This window comes from Lithobates pipiens, unplaced genomic scaffold, assembly GCF_037356315.1.
Source record: "Lithobates pipiens isolate NorthernLeopardFrog02 unplaced genomic scaffold, aLitPip1_a1.2 Scaffold_19, whole genome shotgun sequence".
NCBI lineage: Eukaryota > Metazoa > Chordata > Amphibia > Anura > Ranidae > Lithobates > Lithobates pipiens.
In genome coordinates, this window is record NW_027507764.1 from 198,390,527 (window position 1) to 198,406,807 (window position 16,281).

Here is a 16,281-nt window from a genome sequence, read left to right on the forward strand (position 1 = left end):
CGTTGGGGACAGTCAGTGTAGAGGGGACGCTGAGGAGAGCACACTGCTATCTGCTGGCTGCTGCTGAAAGTGCGATTATACATTCAGTACAACAGGAAGGTCTTCCTATATTTTCTTAACGCATAAATAAATATATATTTATAATATATATTTATTTATTTTATGTATATACTGCAGTAAATAGACATAGTATATATATATTATATACACACTCTACACCCACTTAATAACCGGCCCGTAGCACATCCGTGAGCCCGGCGAATCACGGTAAACGGCCGCTCATCGCGGCCGTTTACCACGTGATCGCTCCGTCCAATGACGGATCGATCATTTGTAAAGATACCGGCGTCATGGTTTCCCCGTCCAAATCTGTCCCCCCTCCCCCGCTCTCGGCTCCGATCAGAACTCAGCCTGTCCAGCCCTCTGCGCTGCGGCTCCTCCCCCTCTACCCGAATGCAAATCACACCTCTACCGTCCCCGCCCCCTGTACAATATTAGTCCGTCCACACACAGACACACAGACACACACACACACACACATATATATAGTACAATAGTATTACTCCTTCCATATATATATATATATATATATATATATATATATATATATATAATTTATTCTTACCCCTCCTACATCTTCATCATTTCTATCCCCTCCTAATATTTACATTATTTATTGATATCCCTTCTATTATTTTTAGACACTGGAAATTCTCCCGGCAGTCCCTATTATTATTATTATTATTACTCCTACCACCTATAAAATATCTATCAGTATACACATCATCATTATCATCTCTTCCTATTATTTTATATCATTTTTTTATTGCCCCTCCTATTATTTTATTTATTATTACACCTCCTATTATTTAATATTTATTGTTAACCCTTCTCTTATTTTACATTATTATTACACCTCCTATTATTTAATCTAATTTATTATTACCCCCCTCCCAGTGGCAGTTGGTGCTGAATTTTTTTTTTGGGGGGGGGCACAAACAAACTGAAAAATTCAGAAAAAAAATCATCAATTCCAGGCTCACTGTCCCATCAAACGCAGCCACAGTGCACATCTGTTTCTCCGACTGCTCTCCTCTTTGTATAAATCATCCTCACTCTTCCTTCTTACCCCAGACCCTTTCTGTCCAGGGGAAGCGGAATTTGATAGCAAGCTGACTATTGCTGTCAGAGTTCCGATCTGAGTTCCAATCTTTGTGGTGGTTTTAACCCTTTCTCGGCCGCTAGCGGGGGTAAAACCGCCCCGCTAGCAGCCGAATAGCGCCGCAAATCAGATGGTAAAGCGCCACTAAAAATAGCGGTTCTTTACCTCCTACACACCTCCCGCCCCAGTGTGAAAGGGGCCTTACCTGGGTTACAGAAGCTCCTCTCTGGGGCTGCTAATTAACTCAGACTTCTCGCCTCCAGCCAATAAGAGCAGGGGAGGGCTGCGGTCTGAGAAGAAGACGAAAACCAGAAGCTCTGGACTGGATTACAGAGCTGAGCTGGGGCCCTGAAAGACACGAGGTGGATTGGACCTGGATTCCGTTTCCAGGATTTTGTGTTTGGAAAAAAAACAGCATGTACAAACAAAGCAGGGAGCCACAGGCCCCCACCCCCCTTCCTCCGGAGCTAAATACGGGGTCGCTATGGCAACTCCTGCTCCCCTTCACACTATGCCTGTACGCCAGTGGTTGGCATCATCTGGTTATCGACAACTGACATCACTGGACGGCGTTATCGACAATTGATATCGTTGGACGTCGTTATTGAGATTTTTTGCTGGAAGTCGTTATCGACAATTGACTTCGCTGGACGGCATTATTGTCAATTTTCATTGCTTGATGTCGTTATCGTCAATTTTTGTCGCTGCACGGCGTTATCAACAATTGACATCGCTGGATGGCGTTATTGAAAATTGACATCGCTGAAGGTCGTTATCGTCAATTTTTGTCTCTGGACAGCCGTAACGTCAATTTTTGTCGCTTGACAGCGTTATCAACAATTGACATCGCTGGATGTTGTTTTAGACAATTTTTGTCACTAGAGGTCGTTATTGACAATTGACATCGCTGGAAGGCGTTATCGACAATTGACATCGCTGGACGGCATTATTGTCAATTTTCACTGCTGGAGGTTGTTATGGACAATTGACATCGCTGGACGGCGTTATGGACAATTTTTGATGCTGGATGGCATTATCGTCAATCGTCAATTTTTGTCGCTGGACGGCGTTATTGAAAATTTTCATTGCTGATAGTCGTTATTGACAATTTTTGTCGCTGTAGGTCAATTATCGACAATTGACATCGCTGGACGGCGTTATTGTCAATTTTCATTCCTGGGTGTCATTATTGAGATTTTTCGTTATCGACAATTGACATCGCTGGACGGCGTTATCGACAATTGACATCGCTGGAAGGCGTTATGGACAATTGACATCGCTGGACGGCGTTATGGACAATTGACATCGCTGGTCGTCATTATCGACAATTTTTGATGCTGGATGGCGTTATCGTCAATTTTTGTCGCTGGACGGCGTTATTGAAAATTTTCATTGCTGATAGTCGTTATTGACAATTTTTGTCGCTGTAGGTCAATTATCGACAATTGACATCGCTGGACGGCGTTATTGTCAATTTTCATTCCTGGGTGTCATTATTGAGATTTTTTGCTGCAAGTCGTTATCGACAATTGACTTCGCTGGAGGTGGTTATCGACAATTGACATCGCTGGACGGCATTATTGTTCATTGCTGGAGGTCGTTATCGACATCGCTGGATGGCGATATCGACAATATTTGATGCTGGGTGGCGTTATCGTCAATTTTTGTTGCTGGACGGCGTTATCAACAATTGACATCGCTGGACGTCATTATTGAGATTTTTCGTTGCTGGAAGTCGTTATTGACTTTTTTTTTCACTGGACGGCGTTATCAACAATTGAAAATTGACATCGCTGGATGGCGTTATTGACAATTTTTGTCTCTGGACAGCCATAACGTAAATTTTTGTCGCTGGACAGCGTTATCAACGATTGACATCACTGGACGGCTTTATCGAAAATTGACATTGCTGGACGGCGTTATTGACAATTTTCGTTGCTGGACGTCATTATCGACAATTTTTGTCACTGGAGGTCGTTATCGACAACTGACATCGCTGGACGGCGTTATCAACAATTGACATCGTTGGACGTCGTTATTGAGATTTTTTGCTGGAAGTCGTTATTGACTATTTTTTTCAATGGAGATGGTTATCGACAATTGTCATTGCTGGAGGTCGTTATCGAAAATTGACATCGCTGGACGGCGTTATTGAGAATTTTTTTGTTGCCGAAAGTCATTATTGACAATTTTTGTCACTGGAGGTCGTTGACAATCGACATCTCTGGACGCCGTTATTGACAATTTTCATTGCTGGAGGCCGCTAACAATTGACATCGCTGGATGGAGTTAGTGACAATTTTCGTTGCTGGAGGTCATTATTGACAATTGACATCGCTGGACGGTGTTATTGAGATTTTTCGTCGCTGGAAGTCGTTATTGACTATTTTTTTCACTGGAGTTTGTTACCGACAATTGACATCGCTGGACGGTGTTATCGACAATTGACATCGCTGGATGGCATTATTGTCAATTTTCATTGCTGGAGGTTGTTATCGACAATTGACATCGCTGGACGGCGTTATTGAGAATTTTTTTGTTGCTGAAAGTCATTATTGACAATTGTTGTCACTGGAGGTCGTTAATGACAATTGACATATCTGGACGCCGTTATTGACAATGTTCATTGCTGGAGGCCATTAACAATTGACATCGCTGGGCGGCATTATTGACAATCTTCGTTGCTTGAGGTCATTATCGACAATTGAAATCACTGGACGGCGTTATCGATCATTTTTGTCACTGGACAGCGTTATCAACAATTGACATCGCTGGACGGCTTTATCGAAAATTTACATCGCTGGACGGCGTTTTATTAACAATTTTAGTTGCTGGATGTCATTATTGTCAATTTTTGTCGCTGGGCAGTGTTACCAACAATTGACATCGCTGGACGTCGTTATTGAGATTTTTTGCTGGAAGTCGTTATCGACAATTGACATCGCTGGACGTCGTTATTGAGATTTTTTGCTGGAAGTCATTATCGACAATTGACTTCGCTGGAGGAATGCACGAGGAACTCGGGGCGACGGGAGATGACGTCACAGGGCATGCAACGCGTTTCTTGAGCTGGCAAGACCGTGTATGACAGGACGGCTGCGCTCCTTTATCAAGCTGGGCTCTTGGAATCAGGGCAGGGGTATAAATAGCACACAAGGGAGGGGAAGGGGGCGGGGATGCCGGAACCAATATACAGGCATAGGAACTAATAAGGCACGGACCAATGCGGGGGGACCATAATAATGTGAGGACACAGAACTAAATATAATGGAAACAGGAAGAAGAGGAGTAAATGGGAGAAAGAGTGGTGCAAGATATATGTATGGACATGTATATATATTTATTTATATATGTGTGGTGAAGTAAGAGGAGTTAGTAATGAAACTAAAGTGAAAAATGATAATAATGAAACAAATGAAAAAAACACAAGTGAAAAAACCAGAAAAAAAAAAAAGGAACTAAAAATAAAAATATAAGAATGAAGAAGAGATAAAAATAAAAATGATGGATGTGGAAATAAAAATATATATAAATAAAAAAATAAAAAAAGAATAAATAAAAATTAAAATAAATATAAAAATAATAATAATAAAAAATAAAAATAATAATAATAATAAAAAATAAAATATATGAAAAATGGATGAAAGTGGGTGGGAATTCGTAAATATTAGCAAGATGGATACAAAGGATACTTGACAACGAAATATATACTATTCCTGTAAAGCCAACTGTATAAAAGGGAAAAAATAAATACATATATATATATATATATATATATATAATAACAAGTAATTATAGAAAGAGGAGGAATCAAAGAATAGTCGAAATCTCAATACTTTCGTTAATTCCACCAGGCGCTAAGGTGTCTAGGCAGTAGATCCAGTAAGTTTCCCTGGCGCAAAGTTTTTTGAAGCGTTCAGCTTGGGGAAGAGAGCTGGGAATTTGTTCTATGACCCAAACCCTGAGGCCAGAGGTGGACCCATGGTGTGCAGTGACAAAATGTCTGGGGACACTGTGTGGGTCAGTTTTGCCTTCGATCGACCGCCTGTGTTCCCCAAACCTTTGTCTAGCCGGCTGGATAGTTCGGCCAACATAGATAAGACCGCAGGGGCAAGTAAGGCCATATACCACATAATCTGAGGAACAATTATTAAAGTCCCTCAGACTATAGGTAGTGCCTTTGGTGTGGAAAGACTTCTGACCATGTTCCACAAAGATGCACATTTTGCACAGTTTCTTATGACACCGGTACATTCCCACAAGAGGGATGAGGGTAGGTACCGTGATAGACATGGGAGTAGTTTTTAATTTACTAGGAGCAATTTTACTCTTGAGGTTGGGCGCCCTACGGTATGTTGTTTTGGGCCGGGAGGGAAGAATAGGTTTCAGGTGGGGGTCTTGTTGTAGTATACCCCAGTATCAACAATTGACATCGCTGGACGGCGTTATTGAGATTTTTCGTTGCTGGAAGTCGTTATTAATTTTTTTTCACTGGACGGCGTTATCGACAATTGACATCGCTGGACGGCATTATTGAAAATTGACATCACTGGAGGTCGTTATCGACAATTTTTGTCTCTGGACAGCCGTAACGTCAATTTTTGCTGCTTGACAGCGTTATCAACAATTGACATCGCTGAATGTTGTTATGGACAATTTTTTTCACTAGAGGTCGTTATTGACAATTGACATCACTGGACGTTATTATCGACAATTTATGTCGCTGGACGGCATTATTGTCAATTTTCACTGCTGGAGGTCGTTATGGACAATTGACATCGCTGGACGGCGTTATGGACAATTGACATCGCTGGACTTCATTATCGACAATTTTTGTCGCTGGACGGCGTTATTGAGAATTTTCATTATTGGAAGTCATTATTGACAATTTTTGTCGCTGTAGGTCAATTATCGACAATTGACATCTCTGGACGCCGTTATTGACAATTTTCATTGCTGGGGGCCGTTAACAATTGACATCGCTGGATGGAGTTAGTGACAATATTCGTTGCTGGAGGTCATTATTGACAATTGACATCGCTGGACGGCGTTATCAACAATTGACATCGCTGGACGCCGTTATTGAGATTTTTCATTGCTGGAAGTCGTCATTGAAAATTTTTGGCGCTGGAGGTTTGTTATCAACAATTGACATCGCTGGACGGCGTTATTGAGAATTTGTTTGTTGCTGAAAGTCATTATTGACAATTGTTGTCACTGGAGGTCGTTAATGACAATTGACATATCTGGACGCCGTTATTGACAATGTTCATTGCTGGAGGCCATTAACAATTGACATCGCTGGATGGAGTTAGTGACAATTTTCATTGCTGGAGGTCATTATTGACAATTGACATCGCTGGACGGTGTTATTGAGAATTTGCATTGCTGGAAGTCGTTATTGACAATTTTTTACGCTGGAGGTCAATTATTGACAATTGACATCGCTGGACGGCGTTATTGACAATCTTCGTTGCTTGAGGTTATTATCGACAATTGAAATCACTGGACGGCGTTATCGATAATTTTTGTCACTGGACAGCGTTATCAACGATTGACATCGCTGGATGGCGTTATTGACAATTTTAGTTGCTGGACGTCATTATTGTCAATTTTTGTCGCTGGGCAGTGTTACCAACAATTTTTGTCACTGGACGGCGTTATCAACAATTGACATCGCTGGATGACGTTATTGAGATTTTTCGTTGCTGGAAGTCGTTATTGACTTTTTTTTTTCACTGGAGGTCGTTATCAACAATTGACATCGCTGGACAGCGTTATCGACAGTTGACATCGCTGGACGGCATTATTGTCAGTTTTCATTGCTTGAGGTCGTTATCGACAATTGGCATCGCTGGATAGCGTTATCGACAATTTTTGATGCTGGATGTCGTTATCGTCAATTTTTGTCGCTGCACGGCGTTATCAACAATTGACATCGCTGGACGGCATTATTGTCAATTTTCAGTGCTGGAGGTCGTTATCGACAATTTTTGTCTCTGGACAGCCGTAACGTAAATTTTTGACGCTTGACAGCGTTATCAATAATTGACATCGCTGGATGTTGTTATCGACAATTTTTGTCACTAGAGGTCGTTATTGACAATTGACATTGCTGGACAGCATTATTGTCAATTTTCATATACAAGTATTATGGCGCTCATAAAAAAACCCACCCGCCTATCACTATTTTTCAAGAAGTGAAAAACACTTAATAAACACAATATTTAAAAAACATATTTAAAAGGCATAATGATAATGCTGCAAGTAATAATGCTATAGGTGCAATCAGCACAAGAGGGGGAATGGAAAGGGATGGGGGGATGGGAGTGAAAGGGGCGGAAGTAAGGAGAGGACCCCTTCCTTAACTAGGTCTAAAATCCGACAGGGAAGGGGTTGATCACTCTCGGAGGGGGTGGTAAAAACTCTCAGGGGGGTAAAAGTACGGTCCAAACACGGCAGCCATCCAGTGGAAACTGAAACAGGTTCCCAATTAGTACTGTAAAGATAAGAGAGAGAGGCGCCTCTAAGTGTAGACTGTAAAATTCTTATTTAATGCACAGGTGGTTAAAAACACTCACATTAAGTAGTACATTAACAGGCAATGTAAAGATTCCAAACCGGAGGGAGACCCTCGATGTGTCATCTGTATCCCTTGCGCTGGGGGGAGTCCTGCTGGCGTGTGTCCGCTCCTGGGGGCTGTATTAGATGTGCAGAGCCGGCCGATGTAGAGCCGTGAGCGTTAGTCCGAGGCGTGGAACGCACGAGGAACTCCGGGTGACGGGAGATGATGTCACAGGGCATGCAACGCGTTTCTTGAGCTGGCAAGACCGTGTATGACAGGACGGCTGCGCTCCTTTATCAAGCTGGGCTCTTGGAATCAGGGCAGGGGTATAAATAGCACACAGGGGAGGGGAAGGGGGCGGGGATGCCGGAACCAATATACAGGCATAGGAACTAATAAGGCACGGACCAATGCGGGGGGACCATAATAATGTGAGGACACAGAAATAAATACAATGGAAACAGGAAGAAGAGGAGTAAGTGGGAGAAAGAGTGGTGCAAGATATATGTATGGACATGTATATATATTTATTTATATATGTGTGGTGAAGTAAGAGGAGTTAGTAATGAAACTAAACTGAAAAATTATAATAATGAAACAAATTAAAAAAAACACAAGTGAAAAAAACAGAAAAAAAAAAAAAAGGAACTAAAAATATAAGAATGAAGAAGAAATAAAAATGAAAATGATGGATGTGGAAATAAAAATAAAAATAGATATAAATATAAAAATATATAAAAAAAAAATTTAATAAAAATTTAAATAAATATAAAAATAATAATAATAAAAAATAATAATAATAATAAAAATAAAAATATATGAAAAAGGAAAAATGGATGAAAGTGGGTGGGAATTCGTAAATATTAGCAAGATGGATACAAAGGATACTTGACAACGGAATATATACTATTCCTGTAAAGCCAACCGTATGAAAGGGGAAAAAAAATCCATATACATACATATACATAATATACATAAAATAACAAGTAATTATAGAAAGACGAGGAATCAAAGAATAGTCGAAATCTCAATACTTTCGTTAATTCCACCAGGCGCTAAGGTGTCTAGGCAGTAGATCCAGTAAGTTTCCCTGGCACAAAGTTTTTTGAAGCATTCAGCTGGGGGAAGAGAGCTGGGAATTTGTTCTATGACCCAAACCCTGAGGCCAGAGGTGGACCCATGGTGTGCAGTGACAAAATGTCTGGGGACACTGTGTGGGTCAGTTTTGCCTTTGATCGACCGCCTGTGTTCCCCAAACCTTTGTCTAGCCGGCCGGATAGTTCGGCCAACATAGATAAGACCACAGGGGCAAGTAAGGCCATATACCACATAATCTGAGGAACAATTATAAAAGTCCCTCAGACTATAGGTAGTGCCTTTGGTGTGGAAAGACTTCTGACCATGTTCCACAAAGATGCACATTTTGCACAGTTTCTTATGACACCGGTACATTCCCACAAGAGGGATGAGGGTAGGTACCGTGATAGACATGGGAGTAGTTTTTAATTTACTAGGAGCAATTTTACTCTTGAGGTTGGGCGCCCTACGGTATGTTGTTTTGGGCCGGGAGGGAAGAATAGGTTTCAGGTGGGGGTCTTGTTGCAGTATACCCCAGTGTTTTTCCATGATTTTCTCCATTTTTTTGTGTTTACAGTGAAAGGTGGTAATGAAGTTGCTGGTATGGTCTCTATGGCTAGGATCGATTTTTTTAGGTTTGCCGTGTAGGTATAGCTGGTATGCATCCTCCACGAGACTCTCGGGGTATTGTTTTTCTTTGAATTTTGTTTTGAGGGATGAGCTGGATTGGATGTAATCAATGTCCCATGTGCAGTTCTGTCTCAAACGACAGAACTGTCCCTTAGGTATATTTTTAATCCATTTTGGAAAGTGACAGCTTTTGAAGTGCAGGTATGAGTTCCCCGCAGTAGGCTTTGTATAGTTTTTTTCATATATTAGGGGGCCGTCATGGCCGAGTTCAAGATCCACAAAGGCTAAGGATACTTGGTTACTCTCATGGGTGAAAGAGAGGCCATATGTATTTTTATTGCAGTACTCGATGAATGGCCTGATGCTATCTGGAGTACCATCCCAGATGATTATCAAATCATCTATGTATCTCCCGAAGAAGATAACGTTTGGGGCAAAAGGATTGTTGTGTTGAATATAGTGGTGTTCCCAGTAGCCCATAGCAAGGTTGGCGTAAGAGGGAGCAAAATTGGCTCCCATAGCCGTGCCCTGTTGTTGAAGATAGAAGTCACAGTTGAAAATAAAATAGTTGTGGGTCAAACAGAATTTAGTGGCCTCAATAATGAAGGAAGCCCGACGGGCATTATTTCATTGCTGGAGGTCGTTATCGACAATTTTTGTCTCTGGACAGCTGTAGCGTAAATTTTTGTCGCTTGACAGCGTTATCAACAATTGACATCGCTGGATGTTGTTATCGACAATTTTTTTCACTAGAGGTCCTTATTGACAATTGACATCGCTGGACGGCGTTATCAACAATTGACATCGCTGGACGCCGTTATTGAGATTTTTCGTTGCTGGAAGTCGTTATTGACTTTTTTTTTCACTGGAGGTCGTTATCGACAATTGACATCGCTGGACGGCGTTATTGAGAATTTTCATTGCTGGAAGTCGTTATTGACAATTTTTGACACTGGAGGTCAATTATTGACATCGCTGGACGGCGTTATTGACAATCTTCGTTGCTTGAAGTCATTATCGACAATTAAAATCACTGGACGGTGTTATCGATAATTTTTGTCGCTGGACAGCGTTATCAACGATTGACATCGCTGGACGGCGTTATTGACAATTTTCGTTGCTTGAGGTCGTTATCGACAATTGACATCGCTGGATAGCGTTATCGACAATTTTTGTTTCTGGACAGCGTTATCAACAATTGACATCGCTGGATGTTGTTATGGACAATTTTTTTCACTAGAGGTCGTTATTGACAATTGACATCGCTGGAAGGCGTTATCAACAATTGACATCGCTGGAAGGCGTTATCAACAATTGACATCGCTGGACGGCATTATTGTCAATTTTCACTGCTGGAGGTCGTTATGGACAATTGACATCGCTGGACGTCATTATCGACAATTTTTGTCACTGGAGGTTATCGACAATTGACATCGCTGGACGGCGTTATTGACAATTTTTTTTGTTGCTGAAAGTCATTATTGACAATTTTTGTCACTAGAGCTGGGGGCCGTTAACAATTGACATCGCTGGATGGAGTTAGTGACAATATTCGTTGCTGGAGGTCATTATTGACAATTGACATCGCTGGACGGCGTTATCAACAATTGACATCGCTGGACGCCGTTATTGAGATTTTTCATTGCTGGAAGTCGTCATTGAAAATTTTTGGCGCTGGAGGTTTGTTATCAACAATTGACATCGCTGGACGGCGTTATTGAGAATTTGTTTGTTGCTGAAAGTCATTATTGACAATTGTTGTCACTGGAGGTCGTTAATGACAATTGACATATCTGGACGCCGTTATTGACAATGTTCATTGCTGGAGGCCATTAACAATTGACATCGCTGGATGGAGTTAGTGACAATTTTCTTTGCTGGAGGTCATTATTGACAATTGACATCGCTGGACGCCGTTATTGACAATGTTCATTGCTGGAGGCCATTAACAATTGACATCGCTGGATGGAGTTAGTGACAATTTTCGTTGCTGGAGGTCATTATTGACAATTGACATCGCTGGACGCCGTTATTGAGATTTTTCATTGCTGGAAGTCGTTATTAACTATTTTTTTCACTGGAGGTCGTTAACGACAATTGACATCGCTGGGCGGCGTTATTGAGAATTTTCATTGCTGGAAGTCGTTATTGACAATTTTTGACGCTGGAGGTCAATTATTGACAATTGACATTGCTGGACGGCGTTATTGACAATCTTCGTTGCTTAAGGTCATTATCGACAATCACTGGATGGCGTTATCGATAATTTTTGACGCTGGACAGCGTTATCAACGATTAACATCGCTGGACGGCTTTATCGAAAATTGACATCGCTGGACGGCATTATTGCCAATTTTCGTTGTTGGAGGTCGTTATCGACAATTGACATCACTCGGCGCCGTTATTGACAATTGACATCGCTGGATGGCGTTATCGATAATTTTTGTCGATGGACGGCGTTATCGACAATTTTCGTTGCTGGAAGTCATTTACGACAATTGACGTCGCTGGACGTCATTAACGACAATACACATCGCTGGACGGCATTATTGTCAATTTTCATTGCTGGAGGTCGTTATCGACAATTGACAACGCTGGACGGCGTTATCGACAATTTTTGATGCTGGATGGTGTTATCGTCAATTTTCGGTGCTGGAAGTCGTTTACGACAAATGACGTCGCTGGACGTCATTATCGACAATTGACATCGCTGGACGTCATTATTGTCAATTTTTTTCGCTGGACGTCGTTATCAACAATTGACTCTGCTGGATGGCGTTATTGTTAATTTTCATTGCTGGAGGTCGTTATCAACATTTGATATCGCTGGACGTCGTTAGCGACAATTTTTGTGCCTGGATGACGTTATCGATAATTTTTGTCGCTGGACAGCGTTATCAACAATTGTGATCGCTGGACATCCTTAGGGCCGGTTCACACAGGAGGCGACACGACTTGCCGTGCCGCGGTCTGACAAGTCGCCCCCGTTCTGTACAATGGAACCGTTCTGAGAGGAGCGACTCGAGTCCCTCCGAAAAAAGGTTCCTGTACTACTTTTGGGCGACCTCGGGGCGACTTGCATTGACTTCTATACAGAAGTCATTTGCAAGTCGCCGCTGAGGTCGCGGCAGGTCGCGGCGAGGCAAGTCGGTGTCGCCTCGCATCGCCCCCTGTGTGAACCGGCCCTAACCGTCAATTTTTGTCACTAGAGGTCGTTATCGACAATTGACATCGCTGGATGGCTTTATCAACAATTGACATCACTGGGCGGCGTTATTGACAATTTTCGTTGCTGGAGGTCATTATCGATAATTGACATCGCTGGACGGCGATATCGACAATTGACATCGCTGTACGTCATTATCGACAAATTTTGTCGCTGGATGGCGTGATCGACAATTGATATCACTGGGCGACGTTATCAACAATTGACATCGCTGGATGGCGTTATCAATAATTTTTGTCGCTGGACAGCGTTATCAACAATTGTCATCGCTGGACATCGATATCGACAATTTTTGTCACTAGAGGACGTTATCGACAATTGACATCGCTGGACTGCGTTATTGATCATTTTTGTTGCTGGAAGTCGTTATTGACAATTTTTGTCACTGGAGGTGGTTATCGACAATTAACATCGCTGGACAGCGCTATTGTTAATTTTCATTGGTGGAGGTCGTTATCGACAATTGACATCGCTGGATGCCGTTCGTGACAATTTTCGTTGCTAGAGGTCATTATTGACAATTGACATCGCTGGACAGCGTTATCGACAATTGACATCGCTGGATGTCATTATCGATATTTTTTGATGCTGGATGGCGTTATCGTCACTTTTTGACGCTGGAGATCATTATTGACAATTGACATCGCTGGACAGCGTTATCAACAATTGACATGGCTGGACATCATTATCGACAATTTTTGATGCTGGATAGCGTTATCGTCAATTTTCGTCGCTGGAAGTTGTTTACGACAATTGACATCGCTGGACGTCATTATTGACAATTGACATCGCTGGACGGCGTTATTGACAATTTACGTTGTTGGAGGTCGTTATCGACATTTCACATCGCTGGACGTCATTATTGACAATTTTTGTCTCTGGACGTCGTTATCAACAATTGACATTGCTGGATGGCGTTATTGTAAATTTTCATTGCTTGATGTCATTATAGACAATTGACATCGCTGGATAGCGTTATCGACAATTTTTGATGCTGGATGTCGTTATCGTCAATTTTTGCCGCTGCACGGAGTTATCAACAATTGACATCGCTGGACGGCGTTATTGAAAATTGACATCGCTGGAGGTCGTTATCGACAATTGACATCGCTGGACGGCATTATTGTCAATTTTCATTGCTGGAGTTCGTTATCGACAATTGACATCGCTGGATGGCGTTATCGACAATATTTGATGCTGGATGGCATTATCGTCAATTTTTGAGGCTGGACGGTGTTATCAACAATTGACATCGCTGGACGCCGTTATCAACAATTGACATCGCTGGAGGTCGTTATTGAGATTTGTTGCTGGAAGTCGTTCTCGACAATTGACTTCACTGGACGGCGTTATCGACAATTGACATTGCTGGACGGCATTATTGTGAATTTTCATTGCTTGATGTCGTTATCGACAATTGACATCGCTGGATAGCGTTATCGACAATTTTTGTCACTGGAGGTCGTTATTGACAACTGACATCGTTGGACGTCGTTATTCACTATTTTTTTCACTGGAGGTGGTTATCGACAATTGACATCTCTGGACGGCGTTATCGACAATTTTTGATACTGGATGGCGTTATCGTCAATTTTCATTGCTCGATGTCGTTATCGACAATTGACATCACTGGATAGCGTTATCGACAATTTTTGATGCTGGATAGCGTTATCGTCAATTTTTGTCGCTGCGCGGCGTTATCAACAATTGACATCGCTGGATGTTGTTATCGACAATTTTTGTCACTAGAGGTCGTTATTGACAATTGACATCGCTGGAAGGCGTTATCGACAATTGACATTGCTGGACGGCATTATTGTCACTTTTCATTGCTGGAGGTCGTTTATTGACAGCGCTGGATGGCGTTATCGATAATTTTTGATGCTGGATGGCGTTATCGTCACTTTTTGACGCTGGAGATCATTATTGACAATTGACATCGCTGGACGGCGTTATCAACAATTGACATGGCTGGACATCATTATCGACAATTTTTGATGCTGGATAGCGTTATCGTCAATTTTCGTCGCTGGAAGTTGTTTACGACAATTGACATCGCTGGACGTCATTATCGACAATTGACATCGCTGGACGGCGTTATTTACAATTTACGTTGTTGGAGGTCGTTATCGACATTTCACATCGCTGGACGTCATTATTGACAATTTTTGTCTCTGGACGTCGTTATCAACAATTGACATTGCTGGATGGCGTTATTGTAAATTTTTGTCGCTGGACGGCATTATTGTCAATTTTCATTGCTTGATGTCGTTATAGACAATTGACATCGCTGGATAGCGTTATCGACAATTTTTGATGCTGGATGTCGTTTTATGTCAATTTTTGCCGCTGCACGGCGTTATCAACAATTGACATCGCTGGACGGCGTTATTGAAAATTGACATCGCTGGAGGTCGTTATCGACAATTTTTGTCTCTGGACAGCCGTAACGTCAATTTTTGCCGCTTGACAGCGTTATGAACAATTGACATCGCTGCATGTTGTTATCGACAACATTAGACAACATTAGCTGTATTAGATGTGCAGAGCCGGCCGATGTAGAGCCGTGAGCGTTAGTCCGAGGCGTGGAACGCACGAGGAACTCCGGGCGACGGGAGATGACGTCACAGGGCATGCAACGCGTTTCTTGAGCTGGCAAGACCATGTATGACAGGACGGCTGCGCTCCTTTATCAAGCTGGGCTCTTGGAATCAGGGCAGGGGTATAAATAGCACACAGGGGAGGGGAAGGGGGCGGGGATGCCGGAACCAATATACAGGCATAGGAACTAATAAGGCACGGACCAATGCGGGGGGACCATAATAATGTGAGGACACAGAACTAAATACAAGGGAAACAGGAAGAAGAGGAGTAAATGGGAGAAAGAGTGGTGCAAGATATATGTATGGACATGTATATATATTTATTTATATATGTGTGGTGAAGTAAGAGGAGTTAGTAATGAAACTAAAGTGAAAAATGATAATAATGAAACAAATGAAAAAAACACAAGTGAAAAAAAACAGAAAAAAAAAGGAACTAAAAATAAAAATATAAGAATGAAGAAGAAATAAAAATGAAAATGATGGATGTGGAAATAAAAATAAAAATATATATAAATATAAAAATAAAAAAAGAATAAATAAAAATTAAAATAAATATAAAAATAATAATAATAATAAAAAATAATAATAATAATAATAATAAAAAAAAATATATATGAAAAAGGAAAAATGGATGAAAGTGGGTGGGAATTCGTAAATATTAGCAAGATGGATACAAAGGATACTTGACAACGGAATATATACTATTCCTGTAAAGCCAACTGTATGAAAGGGAAAAAATATATATATATTTATATATATATATATATATATATATATATATAAAATTATATATATATATATATATATATATATATATATATATATATATATAATAACATATAATAATATTAATAGACAATTTTTGTCTCTGGACAGCCGTGACGTCAATTTTTGTCGCTTGACAGCGTTATCAACAATTGACATCGCTGGATGTTGTTATCGACAATTTTTCTCACTAGAGGTCGTTATTGACAATTGACATCGCTGGACAGCGTTATTGACAATTTTCGTTGCT